At 40.3% G+C, this 27286-nt stretch overlaps 1 pseudogene; it reads left to right on the forward strand.

The window, feature by feature from the left end:
- The first annotated feature begins 714 nt into the window (after positions 1-714).
- LOC118623843 lies at positions 715-25990 on the forward strand (annotated as a pseudogene).
- Positions 25991-27286: the final 1296 nt, after the last annotated feature.

The following is a 27286-nucleotide window of genomic DNA, read 5'->3' on the forward strand; positions in this document are numbered from 1 at the left end:
TGTGGGCCTCAGGAACAACATGGACTAGCTCTTTGGGTCCTCTGTGGGTCTCAAGAAGAAGATGACTTGTCTTTTCAGGGCCTATGTGGGTCTCAGGAACAAGAAGGCCTGGCACTTAATGGCCTATGAGCACCTCCGGTGAATCATCAGGAGCAAGATGGCCTGGTCCCTAAAGTTCTCTGTCGTCCAGGGTAAGAACATTAGTAACAAGATGGCCGGGCACGTCAGGGCCTATGTTGACTCCAGGTGAAACATCATGAGCAATATGATCTGGCACTTTGTGGCCTATGTAACCCTCAGGAACAAAAGGTCCTGGACCACTAGGACCTCTGCAGGATGCATGGTGAGGACCATGAATATTAGATCCAGGCACCTCAAGACCCATGTATACTGTGAGTAGAAACACAGGAGGAAAAAGGCCAGGCACATCAGGGCCTCTGTAGGCTGATGGTGGAGGAACACAAGTAAAAATTTAAGGTACATCAGGACCACTATAGACTATGGGTGGAGGACCATGAGAAAATGGGCCAGGCACATGAACACGTCTGTATGATGCAGGTGGAGGACCATAAGAAAAAGGATCAGGCACATCAGGACCTGTGTAGGGTGCAGGTGGAGGACCATTAGAAATAGCACCAGGCACATCAGGGCTTCTTTAAAATGCAAATGAAGGACCAGGAAAAAAAGTGCCAGGCACCTCAGGACTTCTGTAGGATGCAGGTGGAGGACAATGAGAAAAAAGGCCAGGCACCTCAGGGCCTCTCTAGGATGCAAGTGGAGGACCATGTGCAAAAGGGACAGGCAAATCAGGGTCTCTGTAGAATGCAGGTGGAGGACCATGAGAAAAAAGGCCAGGCACCTCAGGGACTCTCTAGGATGCAAGTGGAGGACCATGTGCAAAAGGGACAGGCAAATCAGGGTCTCTGTAGAATGCAGGTGGAGGACCATGAGAAAAATTACCAGGCATATCTGGACCTCTGTAGAATGCAGGTGGAGGACCATGAGCAAAAGGGCCAGGTACATCAGAATGTCTGTAGGATGCAGGCGGAGGACAATGAGCAAAAGGGCCTGGCACACCAGGAACTCTGTAAGATTCAGGTGGAAGACCTTGAGCAAAAGGGTCTGGCACACCAGGAACTCTGTAAGATTCAGGTGGAAGACCTTGAGCAAAAGGGCCAGGCACACCAGAACCTCTGTAAGATGCAGGTGGAAGACCTCGAGCAAAAGGGCCAGGCACATCAGGACATGTGTAGGATGCAGGTAAAGGACCACGAGAAAGAGGACCATGGACATCAGGGTCTTTGTAGGATACAGGTTGAGTACCATGAGAAAAAGTACCAGGCACATCATGGCTAAGGCTATGTACCTAGGTTGCAGTTTGTCCCCGGCCCTGGTTGGTCGTGTGGGTGGCAGCCACTCGATGTGTCCCTTTCACATCGATGTTTCTCTCTCTCTCTCTCTCTCTCTCTCTCTCTCCCCCACTCTATCTGAACAAAAAAAAAAAAAAAAAAAAGGAAAAATGCCCTCGGGTGAGGATAAAAAAAGAAAAGAAAAATTGGAGGCAATGTAGGTAAACATGGTACTTGGAATCTCCCACAAATGCATCAAAATTACAACTAAACTACAGAACAACCATCATTGAGAACCACCTGAAATCTAGCTGAACAGAAGTCCTATACTATAACTAAGGACATAAAGAAGAAGCCATGCTGAGACTGGTAGGAGGGGCAGGGACATGGAACAGGCTAGTCCCACAATCATGTGTGGCTGTTAAAAATCTGGAAAGATATCTTGGCTACAGAGGGCCCCCCTGAGGAGTGAGGGGTCCAGCCCCACACTTGACGCCCTCCCAGTCCAAGATTCCAGTATTGGGAAGAGAAGTCCCCATAACTTCTGGCTGTGACAACCAGCGGGGACTGTGGCTGAGTGAGACAGAGGGCTTCTGGAGTCCTAGGTGATCCTCTGAAAGGGCCCACACACGAACTTACTTGCTCTGGCCTCCAGTGCTGAGGCAGCAGCTCAGAAGGTGCCAGGGACAGTCCGGCCGGTGTGGCTCAGTGGTTGAGCATCGACCCATGCACCAAGAGGTCGTCGATTCGATTTCTGGTCAGGGCACATGCCCAGGTTGTGGGTCCGATCCCCAGTGGGGGGAATGCAAGAGGCAGCCAATCGATGTTCTCTCTCATCAATGTTTCTACTTCTCTCTCTCTCTCTCTCTCCTTCTCTCTCCCTAAAATCTATGAAGAAAAATAAATTTTTTGAAGAGCTCAGCAGAATCTACATAAGCTTTAAAAAGAGCTAGAAGTTATGAAGAAATATCAAGAAGTAAAGAATGATATAGCTGATATGCAAAATACCTTAAAAGGATTTAATAGTAGATTAGAACCAGGTAAAGAAAAAATCAGTGAGTTAGAAGACAAGGTAGAATAAAACACCTAAATAGAGCAGCAAATGGAGAGAAAAATTAAAAAACAAGAGGAGAGTTTAAGGGAGCTTTGGGATAAAACAAAACACAACAACATTTGTATCATAGGGATACCAGAAAAAGAAGAATCAGAGAAAGTAATAGAGAACATGTTTGAAGAAATAATGACAGAAAACTTGCCTAATTGGAATAATCTTTCACATCACTAATCATCAGAGACATGCAAATTACAACAAGTATTAGGTATCACCTCATACCTGCCAGAATGGCCGCCATCAACAAATCATTTAACAACAAATGCTGGCAAGGGTGTGGAGAAAAGGCGACTCGAGTACACTGTTGGTGGGAATGCTGACTGGTGTAACCATAATGGAAAACAATATGGTGTTTCCTCAAAATATTAAAAATTGAACTGCCATTTGATCCAGTGATCTCACTTCTAGGAATATACCCTAAGAAGCCTGAAACGCCAATCAGAAAGAATATATGTACCCCTATGTTCATAGCAGCATTATTTAGAGTCGTTAAGATGTGAAAACAGCCCAAGTGTCCATCAATAGAAGAGTGAATAAAAAAACTGTGGTACATATACATAATGGAATATTATGCAGCTATAAGAAAGAGAGATCTCTTATCCTTTGATATGACATGGAGGGACCTGGAGAGTATTATCTTATGTGAAACAAGCAAATCAGGGAAAGACAAGTATCACATGATATCACTTCTTTGTAAAATATAATGAACAAAACAAGCTAAGGAACAAATAGACCCAGAGACATAGAGTAGGGTACAGACTGACAAACCTCAGAAGAGGAGAGATAAACCACAGAACTTATATGCATGTATGTGTAAACAAGGACATAGACAACAATGCTGGGGGGGGGCAGGATTGAGAGGAGGGTGGCAATGGGGGGGGGAAGGACAAACATCTGTAACAAAAATAAATAAGTAGACATTATAAAAAATAATAATAAAATAAAACATGCAATACCTGACTATTTAGTCAGGGGCACCGACCTCTTTTCTCTTAGATTGTCACACAGAAAGAAGACAACAGCCAACACAATAGCCCACTGGTGTGAATGCCAATAGAAGGTAGCATTCGGAATCACACAGGGAAATAAATGTGGTGCAACCTAACAGTGTAAACTTCAATGAAGTTGGGGATTTTAGAGAAGGAGGAGAAATCATTTGAATAGTCCTTAGCAAGAAACACAACAACTCTGTCTGTCCATGACCCCTGTGACCTGCTAATCTTTGATTTGTTTCCAAAGAGATTTCCCCAGAAACCACAATGGCCCACAAAAGGTAGCATTGTGTAATTCTTAACAAGGTGACATTTCAACTGAGCTAGACTCTTTTACCTGGCAGGTATGATGGGTCATTTACTAGTGGGTGAAGATTGTTTAAACTTTCTAGGTTGAAGTTTCCAAAGTTCTATAGGGGAACACCAGCATCTATCTCAAAGGATAAGTATATAGTTTGAAATATTTGTAAAGAGTGCTCAGAAGAAATGGCTAAAATATATGGTCTCAAAAATAAAATGTTAGAAAATATAATTACAAAATTGACCGTTATTATTCTATTATTAATTATTATGCAACAGCTTCAAGAAACAGAATTACAAACAGGATTGATAGTTATAGAAAGGTGGGTATCCATCCAATCTATGGAAGAGCTCTTGAACAGCTAAAGCTATCCTGACTCAAAAATTAGTCCAGCCTTCCCTTCTCCAGATAGCAAAAGAAGCAGAGCAGAAGAGACGGTTCATCTTACTCTCTTAAGAGGGCAACAGGGTTCTGACCTGTTTGGTTCAATGGTTAGAGTGTTGGCCTGCGAAACTTAGAGTCCCGGGTTTGGTTCCTGCTAGGGGCACATAACTCGATTGCAGTTTGTCCCTGGCCTGGTTGTGGTTGTGTGAGTGGCAGCCACTCGATGTGTCTCTCTCACATCAATGTTTCTCTTTCTCACTTCCTCCCCTTTATCCCTCCTGCTCTATCTGAAGATAAATTCAAAAATGTCCTCAAGTAAGGATAAAAAACAAAAAAGAACAACAGGGACCATGTTTCTTACATCGCGGAGTTACTGTTATGATCTGAATGTTTCTGTTCTCCCTCAGAATATATACCTTGAAATTCTAATCCCCAAAGAGGTGGGACTTTTGGGAGGTGATCAGGTCATAATCTCATAGAGGGATTAGAGCTTGGATAGAGATCCCAGAGAACCTGCCGGCCCTCCCACCATCTGATGGCACGGCAAAAAGCGCCCTCTATGAGGAAACCAAATCTACCAAACACCAAATCTGCCAGCACCTGGATCTTGGACTTCTCAGCTTCCGGAACTGTGAGAAATATACCGCTGCTGTTTATAAGCCACCCAGTTCATGGTGTTTTTCTTATAAAAGCCTGAATGGACTAAGACATCCTTATTTCTCCAGCTATGTTAAGAGATCTGTTCTTCCTGATTCTGTACTTGGGGAACTCTTGCGCTATGAATCATCTTTGAGATGCCGAGTTTCCAATGGGGATAGATAGCTATGGGAAAGCCAGAGAACTAAATGATCAATGGAAAATCACAACAAAGGCATAAACATGAGCTGTGGCAGTGAAATGAGACTAGAAATGATGTCATCTTCTGTTCCAGCAGCTGTATAGGATGGAGATATTCTTCGATACTGCACAGGAAATGAAGGTCTTAGTTGCCTAACTGGAATCTGGCCTATGAATTGAATTAAAATTACTTGTTACAATAAACAGATCATTACCTCTGACAGTGGGAGCTATTCCCTACCAGAAAACCATTCCTAACAACACAGCAACATACGCTTTGCATACCTGGTTGATATACCTGCCTGAAAAGCCATCTTTATGTAACCTGACAGAACATTCCACTCATGGTAATGTAGTCTGAATAGGAGATGAGAGCATGCTTTCTACAATCCTCTCTTTTCTTTCTACACTTCCCAAAAGACTCATTTCTTTATTTAATTTATTTTGAATGCTATAGTCTTTCTTACATGCATCCACTGTCTTTGATTTCAGTTGGAATTCTACATTAGTTCTATAGGGCACTGAGTGACAAAGTGTTGATGCTAAAGTACTGGGGTACAGTCCTTCCTTCAGTTTGTGTTGATTGCATCAGCATGATTAATCCAAAACTAGATCCTTTTCTATTTTTCCCCTTTCTCATTCTCCTGGAGTGAGTTCATTTCCTTTGTTCAGGTCACTTTTATTCTCCAGATTACTTTTCATAAGATGGCAAAGAAAAGACCAGGAGTAGAAGCTGAGTCCTCCAAACTACACATCAGCGCTCTGGAAAGTGAACATTTCTGTCAATCAACTAGATGCCTCCCCAAACACTCCAGATCTTCAAAACCATGAAATTGTCAGATTGTGTCAGTTGTAATACCAGGTAACTCTAGAATATCTGCCATTATAAATATGAGATATGCTTACTCTATGTAATTCTAACAATGAAAACATAAAAAAGTTAAAAAACACTTAAAATTTCATCTTCCTTAGACAATCAATGTTAATATATTAATAACTGTCCTCAGATTTGTGTGACAGAGAGCGAGCAAGAAAAAAAGTTGATAATTTTATATTCATAGATTTACATGGTACTTCCATTTTATAACTTTTTTTTATTAAACAAAGCATTTTCTCTATCTTTCCATGGGTACATAATCTCTCCTTGTTTAGATATACCATAATTTTATTTTATCCTACATTTTAATAAATTTGAGATTCTTTCCTTTTTATTTAAATATAAAAGTGCTCCAATATAAATCTTTGCCACTTGTTTATTTCCCTTTTTTATGGCATTTTCACTGCCTGACATACCATATCTCTATCATCTCTCTTTCCTCACTAGGATTCATATTCTATAATAATGTGGATCTTACAGCTTTTCTTTGATTTCCTAGCAATTTGAGCACTTCAGGCATGTAGCAGATGTTCAAGACTAAAATGCTGAAGAAATTTTGACTAGATTATGAAAACATAATTTCTTTCTGTATGAGTCAATTATGTCTAAGGACCTCTTCTGAAACTTTATCAAATGTTAAATTCTTATATTCATTTATATAGATATATTATTTAATGTTTAATGGTCCATAGGTTAATAGGCCTATTTTTGAGTCAGCATCTTATTTTTACTACATTTCACTAAATACATTTGGAAATCTAAAAGACCATGTCACAGGCCTTTGTTCTTAGAATTTTTCTAATAACCTTCTGACTTTATATTCTTGCAGATGATCTTTTGAAACATTTAATCAAGATTCACATAATGCCATTAAAATTTCAATTGGAACTGCACTGAACCTAGAAAAATATTTAGAGAAATTTGACATCTCTGTTGTGCCTTCCTCTCTAAGACAATGCATGTCAATACTTCAGAACTTCCATGAAACATACAGAATTTTCCCTGTCCTGTTTGGCTTGGCAGTTAGAGGGTCGTGGGTTTGATTTGTAATTAAGGACATGTACCTGGGTTGCAAGGTCATGCCTGGCCCCAATCAGGGAGGCAACCAATCAATTTGTCTCTTTCACATCAATGTTTCTCTCTCTCTCTCTCTCTCTCTCTCTCTCTCACCCTCCCTCCCATCTACTCTATCTGAAAAATCAATGGGAAAATATCCTTGGGCCCAGCCAGTATGGCTCAGTGGACTGAGCATTGTCTTATAGACTGAAGTGTCCCAATTTGATTCCCCATTTGATTCTAGGGTTGCAGGCTCGACCCCCAGTAAGAGCCGTGCAGGAGATTGATGTTTCTCTGTCACATAGATGTTTCTATCTCTCTCTCTCTTCCTGTCTCTCTAAAAAATAAATGAAGATATATTTCAAAAAAAGAAAAATATTCTCAGGTGAGGATTAACCAAAACAAAAATAGAACTTAATTTGTGTTATCTGTAGAGAATGTTAATAATTTGCTTTACACATAGTCTGAATATATGTTAAAAGTCTACACCTAGGGTCCCATTGGTGTGGCTTAGAGGTTGGGCGTCAACCCATGCACCAATAGGTCTCCAGCTCATTTCCTGGTCTGGACACATGCTCAGCACATGAACCTGATCCCCAGTGGGGGGCAAGCAGGAGTCAGCCAATTGATGTTCTCTCTCATTGATGTTTCTCTCTCTCTCTCCCTTTCACTTCCTCTCTGTAAAATCAATAAAGGAAATAGAAAAAATAATTTAAGTCTACACATAGGTATGCTATGTTTTGTTGTTATTGTGAGTGGGCTTATTTTCCATTATATTTCAAACTGGTTTTTAACTTGCTTTTTGAAAGACCTTGCACTATTCGAAGCTTTCAGAAACACTACATTATAATACCATATAGCACCGTGAAACTGAATACAAACTTTAGATATAAAAATGGGGCCAATAAAATATGGATTAATAACCTTTCAAAATTAACAAAGTCAACTGCTATTTACATTTACAAGTTAAGGACTGTTTGGGTTTCCAGAGCATTCATAGGAAAGCCTGATGCAGGGTGGTTTGAGGGTGTTACCACTTTCCAGGTGAGCCAGAGCCTCGCCGCAAGGGGTCTCACGTCAACGTCTGTGTTTCATCAGGAAAATGAACAAAGGGCAGTGAGAAGGGCTGTCTGTGCTCATTTTCATAGGTCAACCTGGTCTAATGGAAAGAGCGAGGCCTCAGCTTCATCCACACCCTGTGTGCACTGGGGCCCCAGGCTTAATGTTGCAGGTGACTTTCTTAATCATTTCCTCACCTGTTCACTGAAATCATAATTCCTTCTCCAGAGCCATGTTGTGAGGACTGGCTCCCATAACATGTGTGAAGGGCCTCAGTCATTGCTCCTGGCATAGGGTAGGTGCTCCATGTCGCTCCCTTCTCCAGACCCTCAAGGACCTCTGGGAATAAGAAGCAATGGTACCTAACCTCAGTGCAACAGGAGAAAGGAAGGAAGGGTTCCCTCTAGGAAATACCAGATGTACTTAAAAACAGCAATTTGAATATGTAAATATTTTCATCTTTCATCCTCTAAGCATCTGAAGAGTTTGTTGCTACAAACACTGTTAAATACTTCATGTAAACACTGTGAGCCTATGGAAACATGTGTGGTTTCCTAAGAGCTTTTTTTCCATTAATTCTTTATTTAGCCAAGGAGTGGGTCACAGCATTTAGGAATTCCAAGTGAACCAATAAATAACAAGAGCAGCTTGTGTGGGACCCACGAGTCCAGAGGTGAAGGGTAAAACTGGGGTCCCTAAGGCCACCAAGATAGGCTTGCTCCCTGCTGGGATGGGCTCTTGGTGAAAGAGCTGCCTTGTCCACAATGTGAGGGGAAATCTCTCCAGGGAGGGAGTGAGCCCAATGTGAAGAAACAGGAAGGGAGACAGCAGGTGTTGGGTGAAGGCAGGATTGTCACGGGCCTTGTAGTTCTTCCTGGTTTTGCTTCAAACATGTCTCTGACATTGGAAATGCTTGTGATGTGTTTTGTCAGAATTCTGGATGACAATCCAATAACCAGCATTTCACAGCAGCTATTCACTGGATTAAATTCCTTGTTTTTCCTGTAAGTATTCATCTCCCTTCAACACATCTGTCTACACATCGCAATGACATCTGACACCAGTTAACAAAAAAAACTTGAGAAAAAGCAAGCCCACTAACTGATTACTATTAGCCAAAACCTCTTCTGTATTTCCAGTCGCAATTACTGTTGCTACTTCCTGGCCAGGGCTCAAGTACATTTTAAGCTGATCAGTTGATTTATTTTGGATCTTTTATTTCCTTTAATCCTAAAGCATGTTCATATTTGCAGTGGCTGACCAAAGATAATGTTTATCTTTATCTCCTAACTATATTTTTTTGTTGTTAATCCTCACCTGAGGATATTTCTCCTTTGATTTATAATAAGAAAGGGAAAGAGACAGAGAAATTTCAATGTGAGATAAACACATCAATTGTTTGCCTCCCGCACTCTCCCCGTTCAGGGCCAGGGATTGAACCTGCAGCCCAGGTATGCGTTCTTGACTGAAAATCAAACCCATGACCCTTTGGTGCTGGGAAGATGCTCTAAGTGCTAACCTTACTGGCCAGAGCTATCTCCTAACTACATTTACATTGGATAGAATCTCCTTGGACTTTAGCCCCAACTACTCTAACAGTGGGAATGTGCCTCTGCCCAGCAAGAGTTACTGAAAGTGCCAAAATCTTTGTCCTCATGACAGAACCACTCTCATAATTACATTGTCACTGATTAATAATAGAGTGGAAGGACCTATCAACCCAGGCCTATCTTGTCCCTTTGCAGTTAATCATATAACATCATCGCTTCTCCATTGGTCAGCAGGAACCACAATATCACAAATTCACTGAGCAGCTTCACTTGCCCATGAGTTGTTTTCTTTGCCCAAAGGTCCCCTACAGGCTGGATCCCATGTGACTCTTTACTATGTACATGATTAATGTTTCCCTTAAGAAGGATCTTTGGACGTGCGATGCTGGAAATGATTGCACATTTGCAGTTTACAAGAAAAATTATCACGAACTTCAAAATTATTACCTATATATTTTGTTTCATCTCATAAAATTAAAGTACAAACTATTTATTCCTTGGTTATATGTCATACTGACACATTCCTAGTTTCTTCAACATGAGTCCCTTTTCCATGTCATGCACATATCTAGACAGTATTTGGAACAAGAAGTTATATTTAGTCTTCATCCTAACATATCAATTTCAGCATACATGTTTCCACACTGCAGAAATAGTAAAAACTGTTCTTAAAGTGGCATATTGTTGTTTCTTTTTAAAAGTTTTATTTTTTAATTAAAGTATAGTTAGTCTACAATCCTATATTTGTTACTCTAGTTTTTCAGGTGTACAACATTAATTAGCATCTTTTCTGTGTAAAGGTCTATGGTTAATAACTACTTAGAAGCCCTTCCCAAGCAGATGTGTGTCCAGGTGCCTCAACTTAACTGGATGTGAGTACGCATGTAGGCGTTGGTTTGTTATTTGCACAGATTAAGGAAACTAGCCCTGAAGTTAATTCACAATTATATCAAATATCCATTTATGCTTGTCTCTCCAAAACTAAAATCTGATCCTGTTACTTTCTCATTTAAAATTTTTTGAGAAATCCAATGGGTATGAGGGTAAAGTTCATACTTCCCCCTTGAGCACCAGGGTCCCATCGTCTTCCCGGCTTCACCCATCTGGTCTCTCTTTCTGCCCCTCGTATGCCTTCCTTCCATATGCACCAGCAGTCACCTCCCAACTTCTGTGCTCAGAGCAGTACCTGACAGTGTACAAGTCCAGTAAATGGTAGCTACTGCTCTTATGGGGCACTATTAGGATGATTACTAGCACGGTATCCAGCACTGACAAATACTAAATGTTGGGCTGCCCTTTCCTCAATTTTATTCCATTTTAACATCAGTTGAAAGGAGAAAAGAAGCATAGTATGAATCATACTAACCCTAAAATAATTACGAGGGAAGCATAAAAATTGGAACAAAGTAAAAACTCAGAACAGTCATAGCAACAAAAATTACCTCTAGACATACAATTTGTGCAAAAATATTCAAAATGTTTCTTCTCCATGCCTTTCAGGGACTTGGAAGGGAACAGAATAAAGTATCTTACAAATTCCACCTTCCTGTCGTGCAATGCGCTCACTGTGCTGTAAGTATGCCACGGTCTCTGGTCAATGAGGGCATGTCCAATAGATTTGAAAATCAAAAGAAAATATTGACAAGGAACTTTAAAGCAGGATCTTAGTTACAGCCTTGGTCTGAAGCTGCAGTGTTAGAAAATGCACACGTTCCGAGATTGATTTCCACGGGGTCCGAGCCTGTAGCTGCCACCATGTAGGTCTTCAGCTGCTCCCCTTGTTTCCGAGGACAGTCACTGTCTCTGTGCACCCCCTCAGCTGAGCTGGTACCTAAAGCCCTGGTCTCAGACATGAGAAAATGCGTGTGAAAGTGGTTAGCTATCCAGGGGTTGTTGATGCAGGGACACCTATCACATAATGTCTTTTTCTCTCTAAAAACATTTTTTTTTTATTGTACTTGAAAACATCTAATGTGTGCTGATGGGCCAAAGATTCTGATTGGTGAATCTAATCTGATTGAGGATAATGTTTTTTATGGGGGCTGGAAGATAGATGTGTTGGTTTATTGACACATTTGCACTGGAAAATTCAAAATCACATGCATTTTAGTTTTGTTTTAATCATAATTTCCCATATAGAGTCAACACCAGTCATGTTGGCTGGTTGGTTGGACGGGTGATGGGAAAAGAAAACTTGTATTCTGTCCACTGGTCGTTGCCTAACTGCTTTTCTCCAACAAACTAAGAGTGAAGACTTAGCCAGGCTGCACCTTTATCCAACAGGTGCAGATAAGCATGTTCGATGAGCAAAGAGACTACCCTGCTCAGGAGATGCACAAAATGTGTTTTTTATTTTTATTATTTTTATTTATTTATTTATTATTAATTTTATTTTTGTTTCAGATGTTTCTCCTTTTTTACCCCATTGACACCCTCCTCCCCATCCCCCCTGCCATGTCCGCGACTTTGTTGTCCATGTCCATTGGTTATGCATACATGCATATAAGTTCTGTGGTTTATCTCTTTCCTCCCCACACCATCCCCTCTTCTGAGGGTTGTCAGTCTGTACCCTACTTCCATGTTTCTGGGTCTACCCTATTCCTCAGACTGTTATGTTTATTATATTCCATAAATAAGTGAGATCATGTGGTATTTATCTTTTTCTGCTTGGCTTATTTCACTTAGAATAATACTTTCCAGGTGCCTCCATGTCATCTCAAAGGATAAAAGATCTTTCTTTCTTACAGCTGCATAGTACTCCATTTTGTATATGAACCACTGCTTTTTATCCGTTCGTCTACTGATGGACACTTGGGCTGTTTCCAGATCTTAGCTATTGTAAATAGTGCTGCTATGAACATGGAGGTACATATATTCTTTCTGATTGGTGTTTCAGGCTTCCTAGGGTATATTCCTAGAAGTGGAATCACTGGGTCAAATGGAAGTTCAATTTTTAATTTTTTGAGGTAACACCACATTGTCTTCTATAGTGGTTGCACCAGTCTGCATTCCCACCAACAGTGTACTAGAGTCCCCTTTTCTCCACACCCTTGCCAACACTTGTTGTTTGATAGTTTGTTGATGGCGGCCATTCTGACAGGTGTGAGATAGTACCTCATTGTTGTTTTAATTTGCATCTCTCTGATGATTAGTGATGTTGAGCATTTCTTCATATGTCTCCGCCATTTGTATGTCCTGTTTGCAGAGATGTCTATTCAGATCCTCTGCTTATTTTTAAATTGGGTTCTTTGTCTTCCTTTTGTTGAGTTGCATGAGTACTCGATATATTTTGAAAATTAACCCCTTATCTGATGTATCATTGGCAATGATGTTCTCCCACACAGTGGATTGCCTTTCTATTTTGATGGTTGTTTCTTTCACTGTGCAGAAGCTTTTTAGTTTGATGTAGTCCCATGTGTTCATTTTTTCCTTTGTTTCTGTTGCCTTAGATAATGTATCAGTGAAAATTCTGCTGTGTATGACGTTCGAAATTTTGTTGCCTACATTTTCCTCTAAAATTTGTATGGATTCACAGGTCACATTTAAGTCTTTTATCCATTTTGAGTTTATTTTTGTGTATGGTGTAAGTTGATGGTCTAGTTTCAGTTTTTTGCATGTAGCTGTCCAATTTTCCCAACACCATTTATTAAAGAGGCTGTCCTTACTCCACTGTATGCTCTTGCCACCTTTGTCAAATATTAATTGAGCATATTGCCTTGGGTCCATTTCTGGGTTCTCTCTCCTGATCCACTGGTCTATATGTCTGTTCTTGTGCCAGTACCAGGCTGTTTTGATTACAGTCGCTTTGTAGTATAACCTGAAATCTGGTATTGTGATCCCACCTTCGTTGTCTTTCTTTTTCAGGATTGCTTTGGCTATTTGGGGTCTCCTTTGCTTTCATATAAACTTTTGAAGTATTTGTTCTAGTTCTGTGAAATATGTCGTTGGTATTTTGATGGGGATTGCATTGAATCTATAGATTGCTTTGGGTAATATGGACATTTTAATGATGTTAATTCTTCCAATCCATGAACAAGGTATGTGCTTCCACTTTTTTATATCTTCCTCTATTTCTTTTTTCAATGTCCTGTAGTTTTCTGCAAATAGGTCCTTTACTTCTTTGGTTAAGTTTATTCCTAGGTATCTTAATTTTTTTGCCAGGATGGTAAATGGGATTGTTTTTGCAGTTTCTCTTTCTGTGAGTTCATCATTGGTGTAGAAGAATGCTGTCTATTTCTTGCCATTAATTTTGTATCCTGCTACTTTGCCAAATTCATTTATTAACTCTGGTAGATTTTTAATGGAGTCTTTATGGTTTTCTATGTATAATATCATGTCATCTGCAAATAATCACAGTTTCAGTTCCCCCTTTCCAATTTGGATCCCTTTTATTTTTTCTTCCTGTCTGATTGCTGTGGCTAAGACTTCCAATACTATGTTAAATAAGAGTGGTGAAAGTGGACATGCTTGTCTTGTTCCTGTTCTTAAAGAAAACCTTTTTAGTTTCTGCCCATTGAGTATCATGTTGGGTGTAGTTCTTTCACATATGCCCTTTATTATGTTGAGATATGATCCCTCTACTCCCACATTGCTGAGTGTTTTTATCAGATATGGATGCTGGATTTTGTCAAATGCTTTTTCAACATCTATTGATATGATTATGTGGTTTTTATTCTTTATTTTGTTTATGTGATCTATCACATTTATTGATTTGCAAATATTGCACCAGCCTGGGATGAATCCCACTTGGTCATGGTGAATAATTTTTTTGATGTATTGCTGAATCCAATTTGCTAGTATTTTGTTCAGGATTTTGGTGTCTATGTTCATCAGGGTTATTGGCCTGTAGTTTTCTTTCTTTGTAGTGTCTTTTTCTGGTTTTGGAATTAGACTTATGCTGGCCTCATAAAACAAAATTTGGAAGACTTCTTTCTTCTTGAATTTGTTGAAATAGTTTGAGGAGAATAGGTGTTAGTTCTCTTTTGAATGTTCAGTAAAACTCTCCTATGAAGCCATCCCGGCCTGGGCTTTTTGTTTGCTGGGAGAGTCTTGATTACCTCTTCAATTTCCTTAGTTGTTACTGGTCTGTTCAAGTTTTCTATCTCTTCCCAGTCCAGTTTTGGGAGACTGTGTTTCTAGAAATTTGTCCATTTCACTTATATTGTCGAATTTGTTGCTATATAATTGTTCCTAGTAGCTGTTAACGATCATTTGTATTTCTGTGGTGTCAGTTGTTACTTCTCCTCTTTCATTTCTGATTTTGTGCATTTGGGTTCTCTGTCTTTCTTTCTTGGTGAGCCTAGCTAAGTGTCCATCAATCTTGTTTATCTTTGCTAAAAACCAGCTCCTTGTTTCATTGCTCCTTTGAATCTTTTTTTTTTTTTTTTGTCTCTATGTCATTTATTTCTGCTCTGACCTTTACTAGTTCCTTCCTTCTACTTGCTGTGGGGTTTTCTTTTTGTTTGCTTCCTAATTCTTTAAGTTTTGATGTTAGACAATGAATTAAAATTTTTTCTTGTTTCTTGAGGTAGGCTTGTAGTGCTATAAACGTCCCTCTCAAAACTGCTTTTGCTGAATGCCATAGATTTTGTGTTGTTGTGTGTTCATTTGCCTTGGTTTCCAGGAAGTTTTTAATTTCTTCCTTGATCTCCTCGGTAACCCATTCATTGTCTAATAACACGCTATTTAGCCTCCATGTGTTCAAATATTTTTGTATGTTTGATTTCTAGTTTCATGCCATTGTGATCTGAGAAGATGCTTGATATGATTTCAATCTTCTTGAACTTGTTGATATGTAGTTTATGTCCTATCATGTGCTCTATCTTTGAGTATGTTCCATGTGCCCTTGAGAAGAATGTGAATTCTGTAGTTTTGGGGTGTAATTCTCTGTAGATATCTTTTAAATCCATTTAGTCTAGTGCTTCATTTAGAGTCTCTGTTTCCTTGCTAATTTTTTGTCTAGAGGATCTATCCCGTGGTGTCAATGAGGTGTTGTAGTCCCCTGCTATGATTGTATTGCTGTCGATTTTTTATTTGAATCCTCCAGAAGATTTTTAATATATTTTGGTGCTCCTATATTGGGTGTATATATGTTTATCAAGGTTATATCTTCCTGTTGGATAGATCCTTGCAATATTATATACTTGCCTTTTTTGTCTCTAGTTATGGTCTTTATTTTGTAATCTACTTTATCATATATGAGTACTGCTACCCCAGCTTTTTTTTTGCTTTCCATTTGCTTGGAAAAATTTTTTCCATCCCTTCACTTTCAACCTATGTGCGTCTTTTGTTGTGAGGTGTGTCTCTTGTAAACAACATATAGATGAGTCATGCTTTCTTATCCAATCAGCTACTCTGTGTCTTTGTATGGGAGCATTCAGTCCATATACATTTAAGGTGATTATTGATATGTACTTATTTATTGCCATTTTTGTTTAGTTTGGTTCTATTTTTCTTCCCATTTCCTCTACTAATTATAGCAGTGTTTTGTTTTTGTTTTATTGCTTTGTTTTTTGTTGTTGTTGTTGTTGTTTGTTTTACATTTCTTGCAGTGCTGGTTTGGTGCTAATGTATTCCTTAGCCCTTTTTTTTTTTTTTTTTGTCATCTGGGAAGCTCTTTATTTGACCTTCTATTTTGAATGACAGCCTTGCTGGGTAGAGTAGTCTTGGCTTCAGATTCTTGGTTTTCATGATCTTGATTACTTCATGCCATTCCCTTCTGGCCTGTAGTGTTTCTTGTGAGAAGTCAGCTGATAGCCTTATGGGATTTATTTTGTAGGTAACCTGTTGCTTATCTCTTGCTGCTTTTAGGATGTCTCTTTGTCTTTAATTTTTGGCATTTTAATTACTATGTGTCTTGATGTGGGCCTGTTTGGGTTCTTACTTGGGGCTCTCTGTGCTTCTTGAATTGAATGCTTTCTTCCTTCACCAAATTAGGAAATTTTTTGTCACTATTTCTTCAAATATATTCTTTAACCCTTGCTAATTTTCTTCTTCTTCGGGGACTCTTCTTATGCGACTGTTATTATGTTTCCAGTTGTCTTAAGCTGCCTTCCTGTTTTTTAATCATTTTTTCCTTTTGATTTTCTGATTGGTTGATTTTTTTCTACCCTGTCTTCTAATTCACTGATCTGGTCCTCAGCTTCCTCTACTCTGCTGTTTAGACCTTGTGATGTGTTCTTTATTTCTGATATGTCATTCTTGATTTCTTCTCAGTGGTTTTTAATTTCTATTTGGTTGATTTTCAACATCTCTAGGTCCTTACTCATGCTGTTGAGCATTCTCAAGATCATGGCTCTGAATTCTAGCTTTGTTAACTTGCCTAACTGCTCCATATTGACCTCATCTTCAGTGGAGGTCTCTTGTTCTTTTATTTGCCTTTTGTTTCTGTATTTCACCATTTTGTCTATCACAGTGGGCTTTGGAGCCTGCCAAGTTTTCCCTGTGGGTGTTGGCGTTCTGCTGTTTGTGGCTCTCTCTCCTGGGTTTGGATGAGCAAGGGAGGACCCATGTTAAACACCACTGTCAAGTCTTACTTTCCTGGTTAGAGTTTCTACCCCAGGAATGGTACTGTTATCCTTTAGCTTTTTACCTGGAGGCTATCAGTCAATGTTACTTGAAGAGTTTTGGGTTGTCAGTTGATTGAAAAACTTTCTCAGGTGCTCAGCATAAGGGGATTTCCCAAGGGTGGGACAGATGCTGGTTGTTAGTGAGCCTCGATCTGCATTTTAATTACCCACCTAGGTGGGGTTGAATCTCCAAAGGTGGGGCAGCTGCCTCTCTCCACAGCCCTAGGAGATGGGAGCAAGATGGCCACCATCCTGCATGACCACAACTCAGCAAAAGCTCTAAGCACCCTCCAAATCTCGAGTGTCCCCATACAGTTCCAGCCCAGTCTGCCCTCCCTCTGCCAGAGCCCAGGGTGAGTGGCTGTGGCTATTTTAGTGTCTGTCCCTGCTCTGCGCCATGGAGCTGCTTGGGAGTTTAACCCGAGGGTGCTGCTCACAGCTAAGGCAACTGCCGACCGTGGGCTCCCAGGCCCCTTCCTCATGCCTCCACAATCCTACCAGGATCGAGTCAGTGTTCCTGGTTATATGATCCTCACAAGCTGCTTTTCTGTTGCTTTTTTCCATCAATTTGTGTGTGTTTCAGTTGTAATTCCAGTATGGTCCTGGCAGATGGTCTGTGTAGCTTCCATTCACTCCACCGCCATTTTGGAATCTCTGGAACGTGTTTTTTAACTTAGGGATAATGAGAGAGAACATTGGAAAGCTTAACAAAGTTCATCAACAGCTTTTGAATCACTTTCATACTCATTACGGCCCATGCAGCACCTCGGTAAAGCAAGTGGCAGCTGACCCCCACTTTCTGCCCTTTCCCTTAGAGGAGTCCATTTACAGACAAAGCGAATATAAAACCACTCTGACCCACCAAATGTGGTTGTGGCCTCAGAAACTACTGCAAGATTGGTACAAGCTTTCCTCTTTCTGGCCTTCTCCTAAGGAACATGTCTTACATGAGAGTCCTCTCAAAGACTTCGGGAGAATGATTACAGGGTGCAAATCTGATATTACGCATGTGTATTTGGGAAGAAGCCGTTTCTATAATCATGAAAATCCAAACAAAGTGCAGCTTTACATCTTTTGTTGTGAGATGGGTCTCTTGTAAACAACATATAGATGAGCCATGCTTTCTTATGTAATCAGCTACTCTGTGTCTTTTTATCGGAGTATTCAAGCCATTTACACTTATGGTGATTCTTGATATGTTCTTATTTATTGCCATTTTTGTTCACTTTGGTTCTATTTTTCTTCCTATTTCTCCTGCTAATTACAGCAGTCCTTTTAACATTTCTTGTAGTGCTGGTATGGTGCTAATATATTTTCTTAGCCTTTTTTTGTCTGGGAAGTTCTTTATTTGATCTTCTGTTTTGAATGACAGCCTTGCTGGGTAGAGTAGTCTTGGCTTCAGATCCTTGTTTTTCATGACCTTGATTATTTCATGCCATTCCCTTCTGACCTGTAGTGTTTCTTTTGTGAAGTCAGCTGAGAGCCTTATAGGGGTTCCTTTGTAGATAACCTGTTGCTTATTGCTTGCAGCTTTTAGGATTCTCTCTTTGTCTTTAATTTTTGGCATTTTAATTACTATGTGTCTTGGTGTGAGCCTGTTTTGGTTTTTCTTACTTGGGGCTCTCTGTGCATCTTGAACTTGAATGCCTTTTTCCTTCACCAAATTAGGGAAGCTTTCTGTCACTATTTCTTCAAATATATTTTCTAACCCTTGCTCATTTTCTTCTTCTTCGGGGACTCCTATGATGCAAATATTATTACATTTCTAGTTGTCCCACAGTTCTCTTAAGCTGTCTTCTTGTTTTTTAATCATTTTTACCTTTTGGTTTTCTGATTGGTTGATTTTTTCTACCCTGTCTTTTAATTCACTGATCCGGTCCTCAGCTTCCTCTACTCTGCTTTTTAGACCTTCCAATGTGTTCTTTATTTCTGATATGTCATTCTTGATTTCTTCTTGGTGGTATTTAATTTCCAATTGGTTGATTTTCAACATCTCTATGTCCTTACTCATGCTGTTGAACTTCCTCAAGATCATGGCTCTGAATTCTAGCTCTGTTAACTTGCCTAACTGCTCCACATTTATCTCATCTTCAGTAGAGGTCTCTTGTTCTTTTATTTGTCTTTTGTTTCTGTGTTTCACCATTTTGGCTATCACAGTGGGCTTTGGAGCCTACCAAATTTTCCCTGTGGGTGTTGGTGTTCTGCTGTTTGTGGCTCCCTCTACTGGGTTTGGATGAGTGAGGGGAGACCCACGTTAAACACCACTGTCAAGTCTTACTTTCCTGGTTAGAATTGCTAGCCCAGGAATGGTACAGTTATCCTCTAGCTTTTTGCCTAGAGGCTATCACTAGCAGTTACTTGAAGTTTTTGGGTTGTCAATTGAATGAAAAACTCCCTCAGGTGCTCAGCTTCAGGTGATTTTCTGAGGGTGGGGCAGATGCTGGTTGTTAGTGAGCCTCAATTTGCATTTTAATGCCCGCAGGTGGGGTTGAATCTCTGAGGGAGGGGCCATTGTCTCTCCCCAGAGCCCTGGGAAGGAGCAAGATGGTCACCGTCCTGTGTGGCTGCCACTCAGCAAAAGCTCTGAGCCCCCTCCAAATCCTGAGTGTCCCCACGTAGTTCCAGTCCAGTCCTCCCTCCCTCTGCTGGAGCCCAAGGTGAGTGGCTGTGGCTATTTTAGCATCTGTCCTGGCTCTGTGATGTGGAGCTGCATGGGAGTTTAACCTAAGGGCACTGCTCACAGCTAAGGCCACTGCTGTCTGTGGGCTCCCAGCCCCCCTCTCGTACCTCTGCAATCCTACCAGGATCGAGTCAGTGTCCCTGGTTATATAATCCTTGCAAGCTGCTTTTCTGTTGTTTTTTTCCCATTGATTTGTCTGTGTTTTAGTTGTAATTCCAGTTTGATCCTGGGAGACCGTCTGTGTAGCTTCCATTCACTCCGCCGCCATTTTGGAATCCTCCTCAAGACACAAATTCAACAGGAGGGCCCATATAACCTACACAGGGGACATTCCTAGAGCACTCAGCTCGGAAAGTCAAGGAGACTACACCACAGGGTCATACAAGAGGGCCACTCCACCAAGAGTAGGAGGTTAGCAGTTTTATCCAGTACAAAGAAACAGCAAAAAAATGGAAAACAAAGAAACAGGCCCCCAATGAAAGAACAGGAGGAATCTCCAGAAAAATAGCTAAATAAAATGTAGGCAAATAATGTATCAGAAACAGAGTGTAAAGTAATGGTTTTTGGAATGCTCAACAGCATAAACAAGAATATAGAAAACATAAAAAAAAATAAATAAAAAAAAAGCCATAAATAAAGAATGACATGCCTGAAATAAAGATTACCTTGGCAGGAATTAATAGTAGATTAGAAGAAGCAATGTATTAAAAGACAAAGTAGAAAAAAATTATTCAATTAGATCAGCGAAAAGAAAAAATACTTCAAAAGCATGAAGACAGTTTAAGGGAACTTTTGGACAACATGTAACAGAACAAAATCCACATCATAGGGGAAGAAAGTGAGCATAAGATAGAGAACCTGTTTGAAGAAATAATGACCAAAAAATTCCTAACCTGGTGAAGGAAAAAGTCATACAAGTTCAGGAAGCACAGAGAGTCCCTATCAAGATGAACAAAAAGAGACCCACACCAAGACACATAATAATTAAAATGTCAAGCATTAAAAACAAGAAGAGAATCTTAGGGGCAACAAAAAGGAGATAGTCAGTTACCTACAAGGAAGCTCTCATAAGTATTTCAGCATATTTCTCAACAAAAACACTACAGGCCAGAAGGAAATGGCATGAAGTATTCAAAGTAATAAAAAGCAAGGATCTGAAACCAAGACTACTCTATCCAATAAAGCTGTTATTCAAACTTGAAGGTGAAATAAAGAGCTTCCCAAACAAAACAAAAAAGGCTAAAGGAGTTTATTACCACCAAACCAGAATTGCAAGAAATGGTAAAGGGACTGTTGTATAAAGAAAACGGGGGGTGGTAAGACATGGGCATAAAAGATTTAAAATGGCAATAAATAAGTACCTATCAATAACAACCTTACAAGTAAATGGATAAAATGCTCCAATCAGAATATATGGGTAGCTGAATGGATAAGAAAACATGGCATATATATGCTGTCAACAAGAGACCCACCTCAGAACAAAAGACACATAGATGAAAGTGAAGAAATAAAAGAAATTTCCATGGAAATGGAAATAAATGAAAGGCAAGGGTAGCAATACCTATATCTGACAAAATAGACTTCAAAACAAAGGCCAGGTGAAAATAATCATGTACTGGGAGGTGCCACACCCCAACTCTACAGGCACAGAAGCTCTTTCAATCAGGACCCTTCCAGATCTTATGTACCTCTTGATCTGGCTGTTCATTTGTTCATCCATGCTGTTGCAAAGGTCTGTGTGTGTCTTTTGATCCAAAGTGAGTCTCTTGCCCAAACTCCAAAGACAGATGCTCCTCTGCTCATGATGTTGCCCTAGGTCACTTCATCTGGCTGTTAAAGAACCCTTCCATAAGTCCAAACAAAACAACTAAGCCCTTGAAAAATAACAGTGGATTAAATGGAAGATACACTGAATTTCTCCCAGGACAAAACTGAAATTACAACTAAAATATAGAAAAATCAGCTGGAATAACCAGCTGGAGACAACCCTTATAACCAAGGATGTAAAGGGGAACCCACATCAAGTCTGGTAGGAAATGCAGAGGAATTATAGGGCTGGCTAGGCTCCCACAGGCAGAATCTGAAGTTGTGGAAGGATATCTCAGCTGTGAGGAACTCCCCATGAGAAGTCTGGGGTCTAAACCCAAGTTGGACACCCCAGCCCAGAGTGGCAGAACCAGGAAAGATGCCCACATATCTGACTATGAAAAGCACCAAAGGTTCTGCCTGACAGGGATAGATGGCTGGGAATATGAGGACCCTCTTGAAGGACCAGTGAAGCCACTCCTTGGGCTCTGGCAGAGAGAGGGCTGAGTGAACTAGAACTGCATGTAGAGTTAATGGTGCTGGGAAAGCAGCCACCAGAAGCCCTGTGCTGAGTCATTCCTCCATGCTGCAGAAGCCATCTTTCACAGGCAAAGTTTTCCTATCAAAGCAGCTTTAGCCTGGAGGAAAACAATTGTGTCACTCACTGGAATTCCTCTCACTCCAACTGCTGGGTGAAGTTTACATCTAGCTGAGGACTACAGACTGAGGCTCAGTAAGTGACTGAGTCTAACAACCAGCCTATATGCAGAGGTGGATCTCTGGGTGCTTTGAGTCTTTGCTTGGCCTGCAACTCTGACCCAGGAGAGTAAAACCAAACCTTGGTGTTCAGCTTGGTCCAGTCCATACACATCCTCAGCAGAGGGAGCCACAAACTGAGAGTCACTGATATCCACAGGGAGATTTTGGCAGGCTCCAAACCCTGATGAGGTGGATTGTACTTCACCTGATAAGCAACTGCACAACAGCCTGTTACTGTGTTGGGGGTTGAGCATCACTGTCAGTTAGCCAGTGGGTACAGCTCACACATAAATGGGCAAATAGCAATCAAGACACCATCAGAACAGGAGGGCTCAGAAAAAAGCTCAGAAGGGACATTAGAGCATCCAGGTCTGGTGATCAGGGTGACTACACTGCTGGGTCCCACAGGTCACCTATGACATAAGCTCACCCTACCCAGACTGGGAGTTATAGAAAAACTAAAACCAAACCCAAACAGGCAGCCAAAATGTTGGAACAAAGACACAAGCCCCAAATGAAAGAACAAGAGAATACTATAGAGAAAGAACTACATGAAATGAAGATAAGCAAGTTATCAGATATAGAGTTCAGAGTAATTATTATAAGGACACTCAAAGCATGAGAAAAGATACAGAAACAATGAAAAATAACAAACTGGAAATAAAGAATGATATAGCAGAAATAAAGAATACACTGAAAGACATTAACAGCAGGTGAGAGGAAGCTGAAAATTAGATCAGCAGATTAGAAGACAGGGTAGAAAAAAAACAGAAAACCAAAAAGAGAAAACAATTTAAAAATAGGAGAACAGTTTAAGAAAGATGTGGGACAACATCCACATCATAGGAGCACCAGAAGAAGATGATAGTGACCAGGGTTAGAAAATCTGTCTGAAGATACAGTGGCAGAAAATTTCCCTAACATGGTGGGGGGAAAAAGACACAAGTTCAGAAAGCACAGAGTCACAAGAAAAAGAACCCAAAGAGGCCTTCACCAAGACACATCATAATTAAAATGCCAAAAATTAAAGACAAAGAGAGAATCTTAAATGTAGCAAGAGAAAAACAACAGGTTACCTACCAAGGAGCTCACATAAGGCTGTCAGCTGATTTCGCAACAGAAACACTACAGGCCAGAAGAAAATGGCATGAAGTATTCAAGATAATGAAAAACGAGGATCTGAAACCAAGAATACTCTACTCAGCAAAGCTATCATTCCAAATAGAAGGTGAAATAAAAAGCTTTCCAGACAGCCCTGGCCAGTTTGGCTCAGCGGTTAGAGCGTCGGCCTGCGGTCCAGAGAGACCCGGGTTCAGTTCCCGCTGGGGGCACGTACCTCAGTTGCGGTTTGTCCCTGGCCCTGGTTGGGTTGTGCGGATCGATGTGTCCCTTTCACGTCGATGTTTTTCTCTCTCTTTCTCTTCCTCTCTCTCCCTCCCATTCTATCTGAACAAAAAATGAAAAATTGTCCTTGGGTGAAGATAAAAAAAAAAAAAAGATCAAAAAAAGCTTCCCAGACAAAAAGAGGCTAAAGGAATTTATTACCACCAAACCAGTATTACAAGAAATGTTAAAAAGATGTAATATGAAGAAGAAATATAGAGAGAGAAACATAGGCATAATGAAAATTATGTCAATTAATAAGTGCCTATCAATAATAGTCGTATATGTAAATGGATTACATGATCCAATCAAAAGACATCGAGTAGCTGAATGCATAAGAAAACATGACCCATGTATATGCTGTCTAAAAGAGACCCACAAGAGACTCACACAGGATAAAAATGAAAGGGTAGAAAAAAATTTTCAGTGCAAACAGAAACAAACAAACAAACAAATGCTGGGTGGCAATACTCATATCTGATAAAACAGACTTCAAAATGAAGGCATATCAAAAGACAAAGAAGGCCACAATGTAAAATTAAAGGGATTAATCCAACAGGAGGATATTACCCTGGTAAACTTATATGCATCCAGTATAGGAACACCAAAATATATTTTTAAATTTCTGGACAATTACAGCTCCAGGCATTGGGGGACCCTAAGCCAGCTGCACTGGAGGAATCTATACAGGCACCTACCATCCCCAACCTATCTTCACTGCATTTCTGTACCCCTGAAGTTTTGCAGCACCCAGAAAGGAGGTGAGGGAGGAGGGAGCATAAGAGGAGAACAAATAAAAGCACACCCTAAAACATTTACTTCCAAAAGAAAAGAAAAAGGAGGCACAAAAATGCTGGGGCAACTATAGAAAATATGAGCACCAAGAAGCAATGCATTGTTGGTGGGATTCTGCTTGTGTTCCAAATCATTGTCTTTCTGGTGGGAGGCTTGATTGCCCAGGGAAATGGAAGCCAATGATACTGTGTTTTCTGTCCACATTCCTGTCCTCTCCATGGAGATAGTCCTTGGTTCCAATTCATGCTGTTTATTTTGCAGCTGGACTTGCATTCAAGCTAAACAACAAAATCAGAGAAAATGCAGAAGTTTCCATGGATGTGTCCCTGGTTTACTGTGATGATAATTTTGCCGAATGGACTGAAATGGCCCTTGAGAAAATACCCTTGAAACTCAAATGTACCTTCACATCCCCCAAGATCCCAGAGCATGAGAGCCGTTACTATGAATGTGATGTCCTTCCTTTCATGGAAATCGGGTCTGTGGTTCATAAATACTACCTTCACAGGGGCTGCCTGTGAAGAAGAAAGAAAATCAACATTAGGATTGAGGAAATCAAAGATATTCTATTGGTGGGAATCCACCAAACTGGAGGCTTTACCAAGGTGTGGTTTACCATGAAGACCTTCCTTATGCCCAGCATCTTTATCATCATGGTGTGGTATTGGAGGAGGATCATCATGATGTCCCAACCCCCAGTACTTCCTGAAAAAGTCATTTTTGCCATTGGGATTTCTGTGACTTTTATCAATATGCCAGTGGAAAATCATTCTGCTAGGTTTGACTGGACCTGGATGCTATTGTTTGGTAATATTCAACAGTGAATCTTCTATGCAATGCTTATCTCCTTCTGGGTCATCTTCTGTGGCAAGCACATGATGGATCAGCATGAGCAGAATCACATAGCAGGGTATTAGAAGCAAGTTGGACCAATCACTGTTGGTTCTTTCTGCCTCTTCATATTTGACGTGTGAGAGAGGGGTACAACTCACGAATCCTTCTACAGTACCTGGACTACAAATGTTGGAACAGAGCTGGCTATGAACTTCATCATTGTGGCTGGAATCTGCCTCTCTGTACTTCCTGTTTCTGTGCTTCATGGTATCTGGGGTGTTTCAGAACATCATTGGGAAGCAGTCCAGCCATGAGCAAAGTCCGGTGGCTGCACTGTGAGGGCCTAATTTTCAGGTTCAAGTTTCTCATGTGTATCACCTTGGCCTGTGCTTTCATGACTGTCATCTTCTTCACTGTTAGGTGACTGAAAACCATTGGAAGTGGGGCAGTGTCACCATCCAAGTGAAAAGTGCTTTTTTCACAGGCATCTATGGGATGTGGAACCTGCATGTCTTTGATGTTCTTGTATGTGCCATCCCATAACAACTATGGGGATGACCAGAATAATAGTGATCTGAGAGTCCACAGTGGGGAAGAACAGCAGCTCACTGAGATCTATAAGCTGACCCCCAAGGAGGCCCAGAAGTAGATGTTGGCAGCATGTGGCTGGGCCTGTCCCCCACATTTCAGCCCTTCTAACTAGAGTGTGGAGCATGCCAGAGAGAGCTCCTCATGCAAACAAATGCTTGAATGCTCATGTTTCTTAGCTGTGGTTTCTTGGACCAGTGGCATGGACGTTTTCATTTTGCCTTCTGACCACAGCTCTTGGAGGAAGATTCCCAAAGCCACTAATGCATCGTGTATAATAACAAAACCTCTGGTATGACACAGTTTCTGTGATTATTGTTAATTAGTGATGTAGTTACATCTGTAGCAGGTGGTTAGTAAACCTCATGTGTTGGGGGTGTACTCCTTGGGGGATGATTTGAGCCAGATGGGGTCCAGACAAAAAATCAATAAGGAAACAGGGGAATATTTAACTCTTTTTCCTGTTTTAGATACTATAATAAATATTTAACATCCTTTGCAGTTTTAGAAAGGCTAGTGTCATAGTTTTTCACTCCTAGTCTATGACCATTTTTTTTCTACTTATATTACCAAGTAGCCTGTTGAGTTAACATTTAAGTTGTCAATAGATATGTGTTCCTATTTCATCAAACTAAAAAGTTTCTACATAGCAAAAGAAACCAGCATCAAAATGAAAAGGGAAATACTGTATGGGAGAACATATGTGCTAATAATATATCAGATAAGGAGTTAATACCCAAAATATATAAAGAACTCATACAACTCAACAAAAGAAAGACAAACAATCCCATTAAAACATGGGCCAAGTAACTAAATAGACACTATTCCAAAGAGGACACACAAATGACCAAGAGATACATGAAAACAAATTCAACATCACTAGTCATCAATTAAAATGACCTCAAGGCATCACCTCACACTTGCCAGAATGGCTGTCATTGACGAATTATCAAACAATAAGTGCTAGTGCGAATATGGAGAAAAGAGTAATCTAGTACACCACTGGTGAGAATGCAGACTACTGCAGCCACTATGGAATATAGTATGGTGTTTCCTCCAAATATTAAAAATAGAACAGCCATTTGACCCCAGTAATCCCACTTCTAGGGATATATCCTAAGAGCCTGGAACACCAATCAGGAAGAATATATGCACCCTTATGTTCATAGCAGCACTATTTACAATAGCTAAGATCTGCAAACAGCCCAAATGTCCATCAGTAGATGAGTGGATAAAAAAGTCATGGTACATATACACAATGAAATACTATGCAGCTGTAAGAAAGATCTCTTACCCTTTGAGATGACATGGAAGGAACTGAAGAGTATTATGCTAAGTGAAATAAGTCAATCAGAGA

Source organism: Molossus molossus, unplaced genomic scaffold, assembly GCF_014108415.1.
Source record: "Molossus molossus isolate mMolMol1 unplaced genomic scaffold, mMolMol1.p scaffold_m16_p_10, whole genome shotgun sequence".
Classification (NCBI taxonomy): domain Eukaryota; kingdom Metazoa; phylum Chordata; class Mammalia; order Chiroptera; family Molossidae; genus Molossus; species Molossus molossus.